Genomic DNA, 19590 nt, shown 5'->3' with positions numbered 1-19590 from the left:
CCTATAAGAGCGGGAGCTAATTCAATAAGCTCGATATCGAACTGTCCGTCTACCTTGGCAGTTCACTAACGGCTAACGATTCGAGGGCGACACTTAAAGCCCCCATCGCAGAATATCAGAATAATCCTTGAAATACCGGGTCGGCGAGTCGTTCCACCGTGGTAAAAGGATATCAAAATGAAATCTTGGGAGGTTGGAAATAGCCAATTTTGTCGGTGCCGATTTTGGACTATGCTCATACGCAAATTGTTGAAAATCGTAGGAGACATTCAATAAGCACGATTTTGAGCAAAATGAGATAAACTGCTTCGATATAAGATAAGACTTTAAAGATAGCGGAAGAAACAAGATAAAGAGTTGAATTTTCCATCTTTTTACATAAAAATAGCTTGTAAGATAACAGTTTGCGAAGTAATCGAAATGATCAGTATTTTTTTGACCGATTGATAAAGTACACTTCAATTTATAATCAGAAATTATATAAATAAATGAAATGTATATAAAAACATTTAATTTATCTATTACATAATAATTTTAATACGATTTCAATAATTATCAAATATAAAAAAAGATTAGTCCGATATCGCGAAGAAACAATATAAAACTGATAGGAAATAATAAGATGCTCATCATGTCCATGATAAAAGCTAATTATTATAATATCAATAAAGCCAAGATATATTCTTAAATACTTCAGCTTGATATGCCTCGGCGAGAGAGTCACGCGATGAACTGGCATTGGGACGGATTTCTTATTTTCGCGATTATCACCTTCGGGAATGTCAATCAGCGAGCCGACTGGTTGACCGAGTAAAATGGCAAACCTCTGCGGTTTACGCCAGACAATCGAGAAACAAGCCCGCTGGCGGAAACTAATTCAATGAGGCCGATCGAAGCGTCTAGCGCGGTAGCTTGCATAATGGCCGGGCCGCGATGTACGCGATTTCCGTCAATTGATGGTGAGCCAGAAAGAGAGGGAAGAAGAGAGAGAGAGAGAGAGAGAGAGAGAGAGAGAGAGAGAGAGAGGGACGAGCGAAATGGAAGACAGGATACGGTCGAAAAGTCACGATGATACCATCGTCAGATAACCGACATTGTCCTAATGCGGAGATACGATCGCGCGAACGTGCGAAAAGGTTTATTTCGAGAGCCACGATCCCGGAGCGCCTTAATTAACGGCTCGATTAAGCACCTATTAACTATCGCGGTCGCATTTAACCCACGCTGCCGGTTCACGAGCTCGTAGACGGAATCAATAGGAAGAGACCAAAGGGAAACAAAGTTATAGTACGTACCGTGGAACATTTGTGCTCTTTATTTTTAAAAGAGGGCGTTCTCTCAACTAACAATAAGATACGAAAATGATTTCCTCACTGGGGTAATGCGATATTTAATAGAATCAGAAAAAATAATATTAAGGATACATCGGGTGTATAGTCGCTGCGAAAAATAATTGAAATTGGAAATTTGGACTTTCCGTATCAAAATGAACATTATATGAATTGTAATATGAAACAATTCAATAAATAAAGTCAATATTTAATATATTTAAGAGTATAATTTTACAGTTTAAATAAAAATTTTCTTATTTTACCTTAATTATTTTTTTTTTAAATGTCTATATCTACTTTTTATTAAAATAATTTTTGATCAGGTTCTAAATTTACTTTCAAATACAACAGAAAAATCTATAACTTTTTATAATATTTCATAATTTTTTCATTGTTTTTAATTACTTATATACAATACGTCCTTAAAAAAAACTCGCGTGTACAAAATAAATCTAAATATTAATAAAGATATCAATTTTGAAAAAGCGATAACCATTAGGATGTTCCGATTTTAAATAAAATCGAAAATATATATCACATAAATCTTCATTCGTAATAATAAAAATCTATCACTTACAAACTTGTTTAGGCTAGAATTTAGGATGAAATTTTCGCGAGTAACTGTAGAATCTTGCGGTCTTCTCTGGGAACAGTAGAATTTTAACGTGTCGAGAGAGAAACTTAATAAACGTCTAAAGCACGAGGTCGCAAATTAAGTTACCTCGGCGCGTTCCGATTTCGTTGAACACGTTAGTACCCGCGAACGCTTCTCTTCGGACGGAAACCCGACGAGGTGAAAAAACTGCGAAAGCCTGCATTCGCGAGTGGGTGACCTGATTAGGTTAGCGGTGGACTGCGCTTAGATAACTCTGCGACGAACAATCGGGAGACAAACCTGGCAAAGTCGAGCGAATTCCCCCCCCTCCCGGGGAGGAAGGAGTGAGCAAATTCAATAAGACCGATCGAACCGTCTCCATCCGGCACGGTAGTCCAGTATAATGGCCTCGGTGCGCGATATATCCACGCGCTCCTTTAGGTGGCAGAAACGGGGCCCCGGGACAGCGATATGTCTCGGCTTAGAGCCGCACACAAGTCACGTAGTGGCATGGGACCACCACCGAGTATTATAGCGCGTCCCCTACCGTCCCCGCTGATCCTCCCCTTTACCGCGTCGCTCCGTCTCCCTTCTTCTCTCACTCTCTCTCTCTGTCTCTCCCTGCTATATCGCTCTCCTCGCTTTATGCGTCTCTCTCTCCTTCTCTCTTGCGCGCGCACCTCTCTCTCTCTCTCTCTCTCCCCCTTCGTGTACATATTACTCGGCGTATAATGTGGGTGCCACTTGCACACCGAGCGGCCGGGTGTCACGCTACGTGCTTCCTGCCCGTAGGCCATAGTGCGACAAAAGGCCTTATGTCCGCCCGCTCGTGGGACACTCGTGATCGCAATGTGTAATCAAGCTCGCATGGCCACTGTATTACCACGTACGCCCACCCGTTGTACGCGTGCATACGCGGCAGTTTCGGTTATCCGTTTCCCGCGCAGGACACTACCGTCCTGCCGCTCCACCTCCTTCTCCACCCCTTCGTCCTTGTGCCACCCGCCCGCGCCGATCGGTTTCGTAACGACGGTGTCTCGCGGCCACTTGATCGGCGAATTCGCGGCCGTTATTTCAACTGGAAAGAGCCGAATGTTTTTTTCCTTAGTACCGCCAGGAAAGGTGTACGCATGCGAGTTATTTCTGAAATAAAGTCGTCAAATTTTGAACGAGATAAAATCAGACGATCGTGAATTTGACGAAACATTTTTTTTTTGTTTCGCCGCAGAATTCTACAAGTATATCTAAAAATTCAAAAATGTTTGTCATTTTAAAATAGATGGCACTTTTTTCATTTTAAAGGAAATATTAAGTGATGATTTCCTTCCAGCGAGATACGCGTTTCACACCAACGTTTCATGGATTTAAGTATAGATTTATAAATTTATAATTTTGCTTCGATGTATACAACTTCTCTGTTACACGTAATATCAAATTAATTTATTAGGATGTCGTCTATATTTATATGAAAAAAACAATAATATTCTCACATTTTCTAAGTTTGTCAGATATATTTACAAAATTCTGACGCAGACGAAAGATATTTATAATTAAAAAAAAAAAGATTTTCAATGTATGATCGTTTTTATTTTATCTCTCGGACTGCATAGAATACGTCACTTCCGGTGATCTATATATTAGAAATATCGTATGCACGTATTAAGAGAGAAAGCATGTTTCTACCTAATTTATTCCAAGTAGCAAGCAATATCGAGAAACACGTTTGCCTCGCAAATGTCACTCGTAGAGACGGCGCGGCGAAAAAATCGTCGCTTCTTATGTCGTTAAAAAACTGTTCAAATTCGAAGCACACGCAATCGTTTTTGAAAAAAATATTTGTTTCTGATAAAATTAAAAAAAAAAGGACGATTTATCATTTAAAAAACACACTTACGATTATTTTGGCGAGCCGACCGATTAAGATTTTTTATTATCGCAAAACGAGTTGTTTACTTTATAATATTAATATTTATATAAATGAAAATTTTTCAATTGCCAAGTTCGTGACGTGGTTTCGATTTTCGAACAAAAATCCGATCGCGAACATGTTCCAGCCAGCGATCGTGACTACATAGATCTGTTCTTTATTCCTGCACTCTTCAAACTGGTGCACACGATGTAATAAGTTGAAGTAAAGTAAATGTGTATTTGTTTCAGACAGTGCAGGAATAAAGAACAGATCTTATGTCAATCTTGACTCTGCACGAATCGATAGACAGAGTGAAGTAATCAAAGTAATGATAGGCGAGACAATTTACGATCAATAGACACGTATTTTCGTCGCACGATTAGTTTACGAGAAATTTCACGTGAACGTTTGCGAGACAGGATTGTAATGGACGCATATAATTAATACGAAGGGTACAAAGTCTCGCAAAATAGCGCGACCTACGTTAAATGTCGTCTATATATAATTGCGCGAGACTCACCGAATATCCTTTCGTGATGAGTTTTATTTTCAAGTGTTGAAGGGGATCAGCGTAACGGGATCACGAGATACAAGTAAATCTGCGCAAGTATCCCGGTCTTGTCGCGATCTCGTTCACCGTAAGAGCCATGTGAGAAGCTATATCCGTCCTTAACTACTTTTATCGATCATCCATCAGACTACCGAGACTACCGTGAGATAGTTTGATTAGTTGCTTTACATCCGATCGGGTCACTGCCTAAGAAGGATTATAGATAAGGGGTAATGTATTCTCGCGATTAATCTTATAAGTACGGCGTGTACGTTCTTTGTTATATAATTTTCCTGATCTTGCGATTTCGAATCAAATCATTTTTCAATAAATAAACGTGCTCCGTAGTTAAAAAAGATGAACCTAATATAAGAAAGATCTTAATCCTCCGCTAGCAACGGATTTTAAAGACACAATCAATTTTTTTGATTCTGAACAAATCCTGGTACATAAATTTAAGAAATAAAATACAATCCAATTTCTATGATAATGAAAACTCATTGTTAAACCTTTCCCAGGTATATAAGAATTTTTCCAAAAAAATTTTTGTTGTGATCCTTAAATATTACCGTGTCCATGAAATATATACTGCGTAGAATGAATCATTAATGAAAGTTTATCATCAAAGCGGTTCTCTATCGCAAGAAATGACATTCTAACTAACGCACAGAAGCGTCGAACAAAGCAGCCAAATGCCGCGCATTAACAAAACTCTTTAGAAAAGAGCTGTATAAGAGAGTATTATGTAGGATCAGGATGAACCATCACCGATAATGACACATTACAGAGGCAACGTAAACAAGTGTGCTTCGGATTTTCAATCCAACCCCCCCGTGTGCGTGTTTTCCACATCGTCCGCCTACGTGGAATTAAATCACCGGTGAAAAGAATCAACGTTAAACGCAACGATCGCGTGAGATCGAAAGGGCGGCATTCTCATAACACTTCGAAAACCGATAATGAGACTTTTCTCGGCATTTCACGAGGTAACGCGCTTAAAACGCGACAAACAACACTCGATCAAATTTCTCGACGTATTTTCAACGCGATGATTCTTTCCACCAGATCGGATCGCAAAAACGGAAAAAAAATTAACTCCGTCCGACGATCTCCGTCCGCGAAAAAAATTAGCCGCTTACATCCACCGTGAAACTGGCGCGCAAAACGGTGCGGGCGGCCCGTTAGATCCCGTCGGAGAAACCGTCGAACGCTCTCCTCACTCGAGTCCCGAAGTGGCAGTAAGTTGAATTCCCAAACGGGCGGGTGTGGCGACCGGCCCGCAACGGGCACCACAACGGACGAACGCGGCTGTCTCTCCTCCGTCGTTTCCTTCCTCGACATGAAGGCTGTCTTCTTTCAGCTCCGTGAGAGAAAAAGGAAGAAACGGAGGAAACGAACGAACCGTACATTCACTCGGAAAATAATACGGATTTGCTCTTCCCGATCCGTGTTGTTTCGCGCCTATCGATCAACGATCGTCGGAAAGTGTCGACATCCTCCAAAAAACAAAGGAATTTTAGGCGCAATCTAGATAGTGGAAGTCGCGAACGAGAGAACGAAGAGAGTACAACACGCAAGGAGATTAGAAAACGGAACGTACGATCGACGGCATCCTTTGGCAAAGAATTTGCTGCATTCGCGTAATTTTTCTCGATATCAATTTTATTCTAGAACGTGGCGATAACGCGGAACACGCGTAGGAGGTCGATTGACAGTTCATAGTACACACTTATCTGTGTAATACAGTTGTTGCAAAAACAACCTACTTCAAAATAGTTTCACTATAATGATTGTTACATTTGATGAATAAATAAAAACGTTGATTAACGTAAACTAAAAAATCATTTGTCACTTAACGCACTAATACGAGAAAGGAGTTAAATTTCGACAATCGCGAAGACCCGACGGATGTTCGATGGATGAAGAGCGGCAAAAAGCATTTTTTTATATCATTAGATTTTTCACTAATCACACGTGAATATGCTAAATTTAAATTTAGCGGGAATTCTTTCATCGGCAATGTTTCATTCTCACCGTTGAAAGAATAATTCCCGACAAACGAAACGTCGTGACAAAGTAACTTTGAAACATCGTGAAAAAACGTAAAAAATTCGCGCGAATAATTTGACAATTATAAATTAATGATCAGAACTCACTTGAGAATCGTCGTCTTCACACTGTCACATCGAGATCACACACATGGTCGCTCACGCACTGGGCAAAGACCGGCGTTCGACTCACGGAACTGCTTTCGGGACAAAGAGCCCAGATGGAGATCGAAAAAAGAGAAAGAGGGGAAAAAAAACGAGATCTCTTGGCACTGTCACCGATCCGCAACGCGGCTCTTCCGTGTCTACCGCGCGCGTCCACCGAGTGTGCGAGATCCGTGCCGCGTGTCTGTCCGAAAGTGTCACCTCCCTCTCTATCTCTCTGTCTCTCTCCCCGAATGATTCCGATGTGCCGGCGAAGATCCGTGAAAGGAGGAAGAAGAGGCGCGAGATCGTCCTCGCAACCCGGTCTCGCGTGGACGAGCGCCGTCGGAGTACTTGGTAGCGGCCACTCTTCTGTGCTTCGCTTTCCTTTTTTTCTCAGCTTTCGTCTTCCACCGGGTAACCACCAGCCCGACGATGTTGACGTCGCGCGGCAACGAGGCGAGTAAAGGAAGACCACGACGACGACGGCCGGCAGGAGAAAGAGCGGCAGTGGAAGAGTAGAGGAAGGCTGCACGGGGGTGGGGAGAGAGGAGGAGTGGAAGGCAGAGTGAGCGAGAGGATCAGAGAGAGAGAGAGAATGAGGACAGACGGACAGAACGAGTGAGAAAAATAAAGGGAGGAAAAGAGGGAGGGAGAGAGAGAGAGAGAGAAAGATAGCGAAAAGGAAGAATCGGAGCAAGAGCGAGCGCCAACAGACTGGGTTGACTCGGTGGCCGAGCGGTATCTCACCCGCGAAAAGCGTCCCGCGATCAGGTGACAGCGGGAGTACACACCGGCGTTACTCCCGAGAGCGAGAGGGAGAAGCGAGACCGACAGACGAGAGAGGAGTCGAAAACGGAGAGGTAGAATGGTTGAGTGCGGTGGCGAGACGAGGACAGTCGAGTTGCGAGTGGAACGTGGAGGGAGTAGAGTGAAAGAGGGATCAGACGGGAGGCTAAACACGTTGGAGTGAGAGGGATAGTAGGATGGGACGCAAGAGGGTGAAAAACGGGACGGAAAACGAGCTGGCGGAGATAGGCGACGGAGAGAGCGATAGCCGGTGCTTGTGCGTTCGCTGAGTGTAACTCGACTGGCTGAGGAGGGCAAGGAGAGGTCTCGATGGGATAGAGTGGGATGCGAAGAAACGCCGCGCGCTACAGACGGAGAGGGAGTAAATTTCAAGAGGGAAAGAGAGGACTACTTGTGCGCGCGCGCGTGCGCGCGTGTGTATGTGTGTGTATGTGTGAGTGCGCGCGTGTGTGTGTAAAGCTAGAGAAAAAGAGAGACGGAATCGGAGCGACAGTGAGGGAGACGAGGAAGGGCGACCGTGGGTGAGGAGAAAGGGCGTAGTGGGATGCCGACGAGCGGGGTGGTCGGTAGGGAGGCAGAGAAGGGCTCCCTGATCGCTTCTGAGTGCAAACGGTTCGGCGTGCGGTGGGACACTGGCAGTCAGTCGGGCGGGCGGGCTGGCTGAAACTGCTGTGGATAGCGGGTGGCGAGCGGCGCGACGCGGCGCGATACTCTACGGAACGGGACGGGACGGGCCGAGAGCGCCGAGCCGGGCCGGGACCCCCATCTAACACACGCGCGCACACAAACGTGTTACATGCGCACGGCGCACACATGCCGAAGGCCGGGGCGCTCGCGTGTACTCGCCACCGATAGAGGCACCGCACGAAGAGGCGCGGCGAACACAAACGTGCATTCACACGGATAGAGTCGGAGTCGGGCTGTCGGACGAACAGTCGGTCGGTCGGTCGGTCGGTCGGTCGGGTGCGGGATGTTGGGGGAGGAAGGGCAACGAGCAAGGCAGGCAAGCAGGCAAGCAGGCAGAGGAAGGCAAGCAGCAAGCAGGCCCATCTATAGGAGCGCGTTACTGCGCCAACGGCTCTGCCTGTCTGCCTGCCTGCCTTCCTCGGCACGGCTCGGTCTCGCTCGGGCGCCCGCACTAGCCCGACTTTACCCCGCTATCCGTCTCTCCGATCGTCATGCTCTCTATGCCTCTCCGTCGTCCTCGTCGCTCTAGCGTGACTCGGCTCTCGACACGGACACCTCTCGCTCAATTCTCGTCTCTCTAGCCTGACTCCGACCGCCACGCTGCGCCGCGCCAAGCCGCGCCAAGCCGCGCCAAGCCGCGCCAAGCCGAACCGAGCCGAGCCGAGTCACGCCACGCAGGCCACGCTACCTCTCACGCCGTTCAAGCCGATGCTCTCTTCCGTAAGCGCGCACGCTCGTCTCCTTTTTTCCACGCTATATCCGCCGCCTCATTCCTCCACCCGGAACCCTGTCGCGATATACTCCCCCTCTTTCTTCCTCTTGCGTTACTTTTTCTCGCTACCGCGCCGCCCGGCCCTTTCGGTCTTCTCCGCGGGACGTCTGAATCCTTCGTCAGAATCCTCGTTTATCGTTGCCGCGCTCGCCGTCGTCGGACCTTCATCATTTCGTCCCCGTGCCAATTCGAAGCCGTGAAGGTCTCTTCTACACGCGGGCGCCCACACCGGAACGATGGCACGCGGTAGGCCTGACATGTCTACCTGCCTACTGGAATTTTCTAGAACCGGATGTAACGCAAAGAAAAGAAGCACTATTCCGATGACAAAACAAAAAACCGATTCAAACAATAAAAATTTGTATAGCTTTCCTACGGCTGTCCTCTATTTTCCAACTGAATTTCTTAAAACCTTTATATATTCATTCTGGCATTCTATAAATGGTCTTAGAACGGCAAAACTTAGACTGAGATTAATTTCGAAATTTAACGATTTCACGTGGTGTGGCTATTCGTTACTTGCTTTTTCTTTAGTTTTGCGAATATTAGCACTGAATTATTCAATACGTATCGTGTATGTCTGCGTAGAATTTCGGTCCTTGAGAGAATCTGAAGAAGCAGGTCGTTGCAATTATACTTCTAACTGAATTCATCACTCTCGGATTCACATGGAAATATTTCTCAGATTTAGATGTTCCGTGCATCGGAAAAAGTATAAATATTATACCAATAGAATAATTAGCCTAGATAGTTGGTGTTTTTACAACCTTGATTTATTGAATTTTTCCTCTTATATCGGATAAAGACAATTTACATGGAGAAAGATTTCAGTAGCCTCATCACGCGACGAAGGATCGAGTTACAAAATAAATAATTCGTTTATATGACAGAATTTAGAAATATACTAGGCTGCATTGAGCGTCGATGCGATCTTAATAACAACGATCGTACAAAGAAAGCGAGCTTCGAGAAAACTATTGAAATATGAAATTGTTGCTTGACTAACCATGTCTTTCGCCGAAACTTTCGAATGCAAGATCCACGGAGGGACGTTGACACTTTTGAGAATTCATTGCGACGCTTCCGACTTAGGTATAGAAACATCACTTATTGTTAGCTATTCCGAGAAAGTATACATCTCGCGCAAATGCGGAAGAATAGTCGGGATGCACCCGTAGTTGTCTTAATCTTTGTCCTCTTACTCCCCGCGCCGCTCGAAACAATAGACTTTCGGGGTAACTTCAGGCTCGAGTGATGGTGGTGGTCTCGATAGGAGGAAGAAGGAAACAAAGGACAAAAGAAAAAGGGACTCAGTTGTGCGGTCTCAGTTGTGAGCGCACCCGTACACAAAGGAATTGACAAAATCGCAAAATATACCGCCTAGAACACAGTAGACGTTTCGTTCGCCAGGGGAAAATTGGGGAAAAAAACGTAAACGCGGAAATCGCGCGTTTCGTTTCAAGTTACCACTTAGGGAGGGGAAAGAGGGAATCGCCGCGAAACCGAGGTGAAGCGCGACGTTACGGAACGTTCCTTTAGAATTCCGATTATTCAGAGAAAGCCAGAAGTCGACGCGGAAGAGCGAGAAATCACCGGCGGCAAGCGGGAACGAGCGAGACTAAGTGCGCGGTAGGGGGCGGTACCCCTTAACACCGGGCACACGAGGCAAATAGGGGGACCAGCTGTGTTCTATCCTTGTTCGGATTGCTCTAAGGGGGTCGAGGATTATTAAAACGGACGGGGGACAGGGAAGAGTGGCAGTAGAAGGGAAGGGGGGGGGAGGGAGAGGGCAGCCTTCTACTGTTACGGTGCACAGCCTCGGGAACCGGTAAGCCCCACTACCCCACGCCAGTCGTTTCTCTCGTTCCGTCTGTCTCTCCTTCTCTGTCTCTCTCCTTCAGCCTCCCTGATTCGGTATTCAAGTTGGAACCGCGGTGCATGCTCTTGGTGCATAAAATGCCCCCTACAATGATCCCAATCAACCGTGGTGCCCATACGCTGCTCGAAGCTCAGCAATCAGGGCCGCTTTGATGACGGCGGCCAAAAATTCGACATTAATTCAATGAGAGACGCCGCGCGGCGAATCGATACGATCGATCGGTCGATCGATCGATGGATCGATCGCTCGACCGATCCATTCGTCGATCGGGGACTCGCCGTTGTCCGTTGTGAATCGCACGCACCGCGAAAGTGGATCATCTATCTTGATCAGCGAATTTGAAAGCCGAAGCATTCTCAAACGAGCGCCGAAGCACTTAAGTGAAAACGTCTCTCGAGGAATAAGCCGGTGAGTCGTAAGTTAAAATGCTTAGTAAATACCGCAAAGAATCGTGCCGAGAAAACAAGCGTGCGATTTCACAAAACGGCAAAAATAATGAGTCGGAATCTATCTATATCCTGCAATTCTTTCGAAACCTTGTTCCCTCGGCACAGTGGGAAGATATGTGTCTCAGGCACATGCACGGTTGCCCTTTGACAAACGCAAGGTACCTGCACCACGACAGAAAAGATTTCTTACCTTGTTTAGATGGGTCCTTACCAGACAAAAGAACACAATTAGAACTACTGCAAAGTCATCGTAGAATAGCGTTAGCTTCAAAGCTAATGCTAATAATAGTTAATATTATGATACGAATCGATGAAGCTCGACAACTTCAAACTGTTGGTCCATAAGAATAGTACCAATCTCGATAACTCACTTCAGAAAGATATACATTTGTTTAATTTCCATTTTGCTCACCTCGACTTGATTTATTACTTACAGAATCCTTGGCATGCTTCGAAAGTACCTAGCTCTTTTGTCTATTTATATTTTTATGATAAACAAGTATAATTCTTTCAAACACAATACGATTTCCCTTGACATTATTAAACTCTAATCGCACTTCCTTCTTATTATTAACCTTTAAATAAACAGATGGTATGGTTTTAATTTTCTTTAAAAACCTTCTTCTGAGAAATGCAAAAGAAAAATACAAATTATTGCCTACTTCAAAGTTTTAGTTTATTATTTTTATATTCTTTTACCTTATAATCAATAAATTCAATTATAACAGTTTATGTTATATACTTTAGTTTATGCTATACTACACAGAAAAATTGTTACGGTTGCTACACCGGAAATAATGATGATTTTCGCTCCTCAATACATTTGTTTATGATAACCGTTAAGATGAACATATCTTTTAGACAGCCATAATTGTTTAGGATATGTCAATCCTATGGTTATCACAACTATAGTTCTTATAACCAAAATATGTATTGATGAACGACTTTTGATCTTGACAACCGTAGTTGTTTTTTTCCACATAGTAAAAAATACAACTATAAAATTAAAATCAATTACGAGAAAGAATCTTATTTTCAGCCAAAGCGAATCTTAGAGTATATTTTTTGCATTTTAAAAATAGCCATCTTATCCAAGTTTACCTTAATTAAATATTTCGATATGAATATATATATTATTTAAACATTAAGTTCTTTTGACCGAACATAGAATTATTTTTTTTAATTTATTCTCATCAGTCTAATTTCGAATTGTAATTGTTTGCAAAAAATTAAAAAAGTTTTGGGGGATATCCTGAGCACCCCATCTACCAAATTACGTACATTTAAATATTTGAATTATTTAACTACTTAACTGTCAACTATACATCTTTTTCATTCTAATCTCAATCTAATATTTCAGTATCATGTTATATCGAATAATTTCTATTCCAAAAACATTTCAGATATATAATTTTAACCTAAGACGATACTCTCGCGAGACTTATTTTTTCCTTTTCGACGTAATCAATCGAAGTGTATCCGTACCTCTTCGCTTAACCGCCAAGCTCAATTACGCATGAACGTTCCAGAGATGATTCCCTTTCCTTAGGTGGGACAGGCCACACAGGCACGATCCGTAGACGGCATTTGGAAATGGTCAGGGCGATGGAATACCGTTCCGGGCGATGGGCACAAGCCAGCGGTATCAAGCGACGACCAATACGAAGGATCAACACGGCAACGTTCCGTCACTAATTACATTCTCCTCGCGTAATCACGGTCGGCGCGTACATACACCGTGTGCGTGTTTCTGCGCGAGCGTCACTCTATGTACACAGTCACATACATACACAGTCGCAAGTCACGCTGTCCGCTGGCGAAAGTCCAAATCTCTCGGCAGATTAAAAGCTTCTCTCAACGATCTTCTTGACTGAACTCCTACGTTTCCCTGAAAAGCCTCTACGGACCGAACCGGCGGCAGAGTCGCCGATTCTCTCCCTTCCCTTTCTCACCCGTCCTCGTTTCGGACAAGGCGGAACACTTCACAAAACCGAGTACGCACGTAAGGGACCCCCACCGCTCCCAGGGGGTCCTCCTTCACGTGACGAAAACTCGGAAACCTAAAAATACTGGGAGGTATGGTTAACGCGATGCTACAAGTGCTTTAAAGCACTTTTTGATTGGTCAATTTGTAAAATTCTTTTTTCTAATTGGTCAACCAAAAATTTCAAAGCATTTGTAGTGAGACTTTGACCGCAGCCTAGGAAATCCATCATTTACACAAAAATATGTATTCAAACGCACAGGTTGAAAGTACTATTGAAAAATGAATGTGTATAGAGATGAATGAAATATTGAATTGAATTCTTCAGAATTCTAACTGTCCGGAAAGTCCAGCTCATTAATTTTGCTCGGAAATTTTTTACAAGTTGAATAGAATAGAAGGAAAAGTTTACTATCACGGTATAACTTGGTTATATGCGAGATAAGACGGAAACGATATATGATAAAAAGTAGAAATTTAGATCCCTTAAAGATCGTCAACTTCAGGTCTCGAAAGATCGAGATCCGTTCTTGTAAGAGGAAAACGGGAGTTCAACTTCTTATCGTGGGTGGGGAGGCTTGCACAGGATGGGAGTTCTCGTTTTGCCGAGATACAGCGACTAAACGCGCCAGATACGCTCCCTTATGAACGCCTCGTCTAAGGTAAATTCTGTTAGCGATGGATTCGGATTGCGAGAGGGGCGAGCGTATGCGGGAAGTTCTGAATTTCGATCGTCGCGTCCTGGAAACCACGATGATTTGAATACCATCGGACGTTCCTCTTATGCGCACGTGAATAAACGCGATCGGTCCTTTTGAGGCCTCGCAGCGAATCGATAGCGGTAAGATTTTATCGCACGAGTTTCACCGAGCAATTCCGTAAGAACGTTAAAGGGAATCTTTAAAGAGATCCATTAACAAACTATTAAAGATCATCAAGAATCAGAGCCTTAATTGGCGGTGTTGTTGAAAGACGAAGAATAAATGTCTGCTTTTAGCAAGTAGATACGCAGTAGACTTTGTATACTGAACCAGTAACATTTAGAAAAAGAATAAATGAATGAATGTATATATGAATGACTAAACGAATGAATAAAAGAATGAATGAATTAAGAAGCTTATTATATATATATGTATATATGTGTATATATAGAGCTCGAGATGAGTAGCTTCGAAGCATACAGAAGATATGTATTTATGTACATGTTTACAAAAACGAAAATATATATTATAATACTAAGTAAATGTATAAAAGGGAGACAAAAAAAAAGAAAGAAAATGCAAAAGAGAGAAATAATTAAAAGCGAGCGAAAAGCGAAGAATTGCAAGGTGATACAATTTTAATGTTTATTTCCTCTTCAACACACGCGTAATGTAATTATTTTTAAATAGATTACTTGGAGAGAGGATATCTTATTTTGGCTTAGAGAAAGTCTATTAAAAACGTATTATTTCAAAGACCGTATTAAAAATAATCTCTAAAATAAAAAATTTTAATGCGCGCCGTGTAGTCTTTAAACAAATTACTACAATATTAATAATGAAAAGGCTAATTAAGAATAGCGAAAAACTGGAAAAAAGTGGATAATTAGAGTTTACAAAACAGATTAGAGAAAGTACAAATATAAGAATTAAGGAAACGATTACAAGGATAAATCCCGCACTGTATAAAGTTACTCATTTAAGATAAAGTGTCAAATGTCCTGAATGAAATCCAATGAAATTAATTAATAAAAATATCAGATGATTCATGGATATGTAATGTGACACTTAAAACCACGAAGAACAAAATATAACTGTAACGTCATTTATATATCGGAAAACTGTAACGCGAGTAATCTTTTGTTCTTTAGAAAGCAGAAATTCGCATCAAAAAATATTCCACGTATGTTACTATTTCTCAAGTAATTCAGTATGTATTACTACAGTTGACGGGTATTCGTATCAATTATTATCATAGATCTAAAGATTGTAATGAGATCATCTCGCCGATTGGAAAACCACCGGGTTATAATAAGTAATATAAATATTGTGAAACGGATCCGATATTAGGCGCGTTTATTTTCAGATACGTGCAGACACTTCGCAAAAAGCGAGTAAAAACAGTACTACTATAAATGAAGCATATAAGCTGATATATTTATTCCGTGCTGACTCTTATATAAAATAAATGACATTTGCTCGTCAGATACATAACTCGTAGAACTCTATCGATTTGCGCATTATCTGCGCCAATGAGAATTTCACAACACTGAAAAATCTTTCAAGTATCACCGCGGCAACGCGCTACAACTTTAAACCATCTCGGAGACGTCGAGGATCCGACTCAAAGGATCCGACTAACGATCTACGCACGATTAGAACGCGATTTCCGGACTGAATCCGTGGAAGAATATTTCCGCGCTCGTTCTCTGGTACGCCGCGACTTTAATTCATACTTTTTTCTCTCCCCTCTCCATTCCGTGAATCTGATTCGCGTCTTCTGGACCAGTTCTCGATCCCGGCGCATTCTCACGGGACGGGAGAGGGATGTTGATGCTGAGAACTGGACAACGGTCAAGCCTTGGCCCATTCGCGACCAAGAGGAGGAAAAGAAGGGAGGGGAGTTGGACAGGAGATGCTGGACGGCGGCACGGGATGTGTGTAGGGGTTGAATCTTCCGAGATCGGAAGGGTGAGCGCGGCGTGATTCTGGTTTGATTTTATTCTGTCGAGGGATGATCACTCTTGCCGCGTGAGAAAGGGCTCCTGGATTCGACCTCTTTCGTCGTTCTCTCCTAGCAACGCATACTTCCGTATGTGATATTATAGAATCACATCCCATTGCTACTAAAAACTTTTTCCAAAAAGAATGCTTGATCCACGATTTCAAAGAAACGAGAATATCTTATCCTTTCACTATCGATCTAATTCACACAAATCTGTTGCAATAATATAATTAATAATTAAAATATGTATATAGACATGTTTGACATGACAAACATTGAAATGATTATTTAAGAATTTAATACGAGCTTAATGAAATTATATTATGTGACGGTTATTAACCATCAAATATACATTTATTAATTTGAACGTAGGTTCGGATCTTTTTCGGTACATCATAATTCCATGAATTGAGAGTTAACGCGAAACGTTCGGACAATCCTGCAACCAATCGTAGTTTCGCGGAAGCTACGCTCCGTTTCTCACGGGAAAGACGTCCCGGTTTCAGGGTTTGCAATTAGGGCTGCGAATTAAGCGGCACTTAAGCGCGAGCAAGCGAGATCCTGGCCGAATATCGGTCGCGCGATATTCCCGGGATGATGCCGAGTAAGTTTCAGGGCATCCGGGATTATCCTCGAGATCTGCCGAATATTTCGGCGATCCAGCCGATCCCTCGGGAGACACGATCTTCTGCAACTCTCCGAAATGTCGCGACGAGAATTTCCGTCCAAGAAATATCTCGACGTAATTGCGCCCGCAAAATTAAGAAATGGAAAAATTAACTTTGCACATAGAGTGTCTTAAAGTAATCGTAAATGTTTTTATATAATTAACTCTTTACAATGTAGAACTTTAACAACAGTTGATTTTTTTATATTATTGTGAATTCTGATAGACAAATTTGAAGTTATAAATAAGTAAAATACTATCCATCTTTTATACTGAATAAAAACTCATTGTTAAAGTTTTTGTACGCGGTAAAAAACATTTTGTATTTATGTTAGAACTAATTCTCGTTAAAATTTTTGTGTTGAATTTTTTAACATATCCGAGTATTAGCTTAGCATAATGTGATTGTGTTATTTGAATATTTTACGTCAAACTAAAATTTAACATTTCTTAATGTTAAAATAACACAATTTATAAGTAAGTAAATAACATAAAAATAATGTATTTAAAATAATAAATTCTAATAATAAATTCTAAGAATAAATAAATAAAATGTGTGTGTTAATTTAATTAATATATTAAATGTTAATTTTACTAAAGAAATATGTTTTGTACAGCTAATTATATATTTTATATGTAAAAAGGTAAAAATATTTTGTGTTTTCTCTTTGTAACAATAGATATCTGTTAAATCTGTATATTGTATATGTTAAATATCAGAGGCATCGCCTAAATTAAAAATATAAAAATAGCATGTCATTTCCGTTAAATTTAACATTATAAATGTGTCAATTTAACTTAAAATTTGCTTTTAAATTGTGTCAAAATATTATGCTTCTTGTGTTAATTGCTTACATAATATTTGTGTTATTTTTTAACATATTTATCTTATATTAAATTAACACAAAAATTTGAGTGGATCGTTTAAGACATATGAAATATTAAATTTAACACAAAATTATTTATTATGTAAAAGTATATAAGAATGTTTTTACAATTTTCTATACAATCCAAAGCAATATACAAATCTGTAGTAAAATTCGAAGATTCAGAATTCATAGGAAAAGTGAAAATTTCGTATTGCCGATAGAGGATTAAAAATTCTGTGATAAATAGTTCAATTAAAGAAGAAATATAGCGAAACACACGAGATTCCAGAACTGATCGTTTATATCCTTGATTAATTCGCAGAAACCCTTAAATCCTCAGTATTAATTATTACCGACGCCCCGTGATGAAGCAATTGCTATTCCTCTCATTCGCTCTGTGGAATTTACAATCGTTGGGAAATTCGACACCTATCGCCAAAAAAAAAAATAATAAAAAATAAAAACCAGACACACCGTCATCCACAATTCCCGGATTATCGTACAAAATGACGGTTACTGGAACGAGGATGAAAAAGTGAAGTCGGGGTGGAGGATTTCAGCCGCTAAGTCGACGGCGGAGAACGGCAAAAGAATTACCGGCATTGTTCCAGTCCCCGAGCCGTCCCTTTTGCGAAAACAAAGGGACGGCCGCGCGCGAGAGAAGGGAAAAGGCGGGGCGCGGCGCGACCGCGCTTAATTCTAAATTCGGCACTAATAACGCCGACCCGTGTTTCGTTAGCCCCTGGGAGATTAACGCGTCGGCGAGCGCCGGCCTAATAGCGCCGTACACACCGAATTCGAATAATATTTACCTCCGGCGTGGCGCGGCGTGGCACGGCAGGGCAAGGCACGGCACGGCATGGTCACCCCGAGGTCTCATGGGAGCGGCAAATGCGATTGGTTTCGACGTATTGCGCGTCCGATCGTTCCGCGACACGCAAAAAGCGCCGCTTTTCACCGGTCAATCGGATCGCCCTGTGCGTCGCGCCGCACACACTACGTCCTTTAGTTTTATTTATTGCCTGTGAAATCCTCCGTTGGCGTGCGCGCGCGCGCGCGCGCGTGCTACGCGGCGATCGTTAAATTATAAATAACGAAACGTGTGCGATATGACACTTGAATTATTCACGAGAGTCAAGTTAAGTGAATTATGGGAATTACGACAGATCGCCCGTCGCAAATCGAGAAAATTATTTCAAAGGTTGATCACTGAGAAAAATTGGATAATCGGTTAATGCTAACTCGATACGAAATAATTATTTTATAATACGCGAAATAGAGAAGAGGTAAAGTATATTTTGAAAATATTAAAGACAGAGAATGTATAATAATCTTGAAAAATTGAATTCGGGATGTATAATGCATGATATGTACGGAGATGAATAAAAATAATACTCCGTGTTTCATGTTTTGTGGTAAAGATTTGAAATTTGTTAAGCACCAATCTGAACTATGCAATTGTAGATTTGTATTTGTCGTTTAATTCAATTTGTTAGGAACAATCGGAAAAATTAAACAAGCGATTCCAACTTTCATCTCTTTCTTTACCCACATCTCATGTAATAAAGTCTCTAATTAACTCTAGAAATATATCAACATTACTCTCTAAAAGGACAAAGCAAAATTATTTTTAAAATTTACAAAAATTTTAAAAAGTTACGAAAAATCAAATACTTATAAAGGACATAATTATTGAAAAATCAAAAATTTCAACAATTCTATCTTTTATACAAGAAATATAATATATTAATCTAAAAAATAAAAACGTATTCATTAATGGTGGCTCAATACTTCTAACTTCTAATGTTAAATTGTAACACGTCAGCGGTTACATCTACATATCAAATTCGATACTAATAAATACAAATAAAAAATTCATCGAAAGAGGAGCTTTGTGCTCTCAAAATCTCGAGTCAAAATCAGGCTGGCAGCTAACAATTTGATTAATATCGTGCATTATTTCGTCTTGTGTGCGTAATCAAGTATCTATTAAGGTACACAGGCGGAATCTCTTGAATCAACGACTGCCATTCAGTCGACCGGCCGTATCGCGATGGTGATTCGCCAGTTTTCCTCGCTGCACGAACACAGGAGGTGACGGCAGTCCGAGGAGGGATCTCTACTCCGAACGAGACGTTGCTCTCGGACGATCAATCACTGTCGGCCCGTGACATCACGAAGAGATCGCGT

At 41.7% G+C, this 19590-nt stretch overlaps 1 protein-coding gene across 3 annotated transcripts in view; it reads right to left on the bottom strand.

The window, feature by feature from the left end:
* The window catches only part of LOC105149788 (uncharacterized), a 68798-nt gene extending 49509 nt beyond the window's left edge, over positions 1-19289 (bottom strand). The window contains exon 1 of one of the 3 annotated variants that reach the window (XM_011062444.2): positions 12660-19289. The gene's annotated coding sequence lies outside the window, so the exon portion shown is untranslated. Of the gene's footprint in view, positions 1-2226; positions 4349-6541; positions 10484-12659 lie in introns of those variants that run through there. The other 2 variants (XM_011062443.2, XM_087411268.1) reach the window with 2 other exon arrangements.
* Between the last annotated feature and the right edge of the window lie 301 nt (positions 19290-19590).

This window comes from Acromyrmex echinatior, chromosome 11, assembly GCF_024713525.1.
Source record: "Acromyrmex echinatior isolate Ae372 chromosome 11, ASM2471352v2, whole genome shotgun sequence".
NCBI lineage: Eukaryota > Metazoa > Arthropoda > Insecta > Hymenoptera > Formicidae > Acromyrmex > Acromyrmex echinatior.
Note: the sequence above shows the minus strand (reverse complement) of the source record. Positions and strands in the feature narration are given on the sequence as shown.